Source organism: Sinocyclocheilus grahami, unplaced genomic scaffold (assembly GCF_001515645.1).
Source record: "Sinocyclocheilus grahami isolate Dianchi unplaced genomic scaffold, SAMN03320097.WGS_v1.1 scaffold7326.1, whole genome shotgun sequence".
Lineage (NCBI taxonomy): Eukaryota > Metazoa > Chordata > Actinopteri > Cypriniformes > Cyprinidae > Sinocyclocheilus > Sinocyclocheilus grahami.
This window is the reverse complement of record NW_015511410.1, coordinates 3,879-6,006: the sequence shown is the minus strand read 5'-3', so window position 1 is coordinate 6,006 and position 2,128 is coordinate 3,879.

The following is a 2,128-nucleotide window of genomic DNA, read 5'->3' as shown; positions in this document are numbered from 1 at the left end:
CTTTCCTACCTCACATTACTCAAACCCCTGTGTAACCCGTCGGGAAGTTAATCTACAGAGACTGGATGTATAAGATGATAAAGGAGCCCAGAATCAGTTTATACTATACTGAACTGGTCACGGTTGCGAAAGATACTTTTCTGAGCCTTGAAGATGAAAGCTTTTCCTGTCCACCACAATTCTGATGCAAGAATGACATGTTAAAATGAAATGACACAATTCTGTTTTAGACAGATTTCCAGATTATAGCATCACAGAGAGATTTTTGATCAATTTATTTTATTATTTTATTATGTTTTGCAGTGCTGAAGGCAAAGTGACAGCTAAGAATCAGCATTTCAGAATATTAAGCAGTGGATAGACAAGCATGCCTTTGTCTTCAGGATTTGGTGAAAGAAAGAGGGGGCGAGGGAACCCAAACAGAAACCGAGTGGAAAGGAACAAAGCGTTCTTTATAGAGCATATATTAAATCTAAGAAAGATATAAAGTGTGAGATAGAGCCCTCGATTCATCTGACATGCTGTCAATAGCCCTCAGACTTGCAGTGGACCTTGGAGCCCAGATGAATGTGATCAGAGCCTTGAATGCTGCGTGTCAAAGGCATGCACTTTTCTAGAGAGGTCTGATGTTAAGACGTGACTCATAGCCAACATTTCCACAAGAAAGAGAATAACAAACCACTCTAGAATATGTGCACGTTAAAATTGGCAGAAGCAGGTGAGAACCTCAGTTTGTAGGTAACACAATGAATGTTTTGAAGTATAGAAATGCTGTTTTACATAAGTGTGCTGTGATGATAAATGGCTTAAAAGGATTGTGCTACATCATTCAGTTTACAAAAACACTGTTGTTCATTGTTGTCTTTGACCACACTGCCATCTTGTGGCAGATGCATGTGCTTTTACAGAGTTCTGTTGCTAATTAACAAAGCGCAGAGCGCCATTAAGATGATGATAATGATGATGAACAAGATGATGATGAGAAGGTTTGATGACGAATGAGATTATGATGTTGAACCATTTAACAGATGAGTATCATATATGACTCAAGATGTCACAAAATTCTCATACTAAACTTCTTTTGTTTTATTTATTTTTTCTTAGCTAGCCTAGACATTAAAGAGCTATTATTTCCAGCACACTTTTATTGGGAAATGATGGAATACAGTTCAAAACATTACTGATTTAAAATTGAACATTGCCCATTATCACAGATGATGATGCTACCCAGTATTGGATCTTTTGCGTACTTTATAATATAAATGTTCAACAATTCAAATTACGGCCTTAACAGTTTGAAATTATAAATAAAATATATAATAATTAACTACCTGAGAATTTATCTCATTATGGTCTTGAGTAAATGAAATCTTAGGCGTATTGTTAACATGTCACCTTTAAATTCCTAAACATTTTTGATTTCTAATCTGTTATTTTCATAAATGAAACCATATGGAAGTCCTTGACTGGTAAACTACTTAATTGCGTGTTAAGTTTCAAACTGTCATAGCACTGTACAAGTTTTTAATTAAATAGACCTAAATAAATAAATGAATAATAAATAAATACTTCAGTGAACTATATATTTTCTGGAATATGGTTATTTGTAGAAGAAAAAAGGCCCTTGGGCGAAGTCAATTTTGTTGCGGAAACTTGTTAAATTATGCTGCCAAACTTCTTTACAGTTAGAAGTATAATAAAACAAACAATATTAATAGGCTCAGCATTGTAGAGAGACATCTATCAATTAGAAAATTAGATAAAATACCATAACTGGCATATATGCCGTCCTAAAGGGTACGGATTTATTGCATCCATACATTATGGAATAAGCTTCTATTAGACAGACTGTAGTTTGCTAGATTCACTAGAAATTCATATGCAGACACAAAACATGATAAAATTCTGTCAGCGTTTGTTTACACACTGTCATGTAGTTCCAAGTGAATGATGAGAGAATTAGCGAACTAGCCTTTGAAATGATCTGACATGTTGTTTTATCACTTCATTTGACGCCGTGACAGTTGCTGTAGTGGTGCATTGAATGGATTACAATAGCTTTATTGTTCACAATAACAGATTGTTACTCACTTGTTAGTGTGTGCATGCATAAACTGATGTTTTGTTA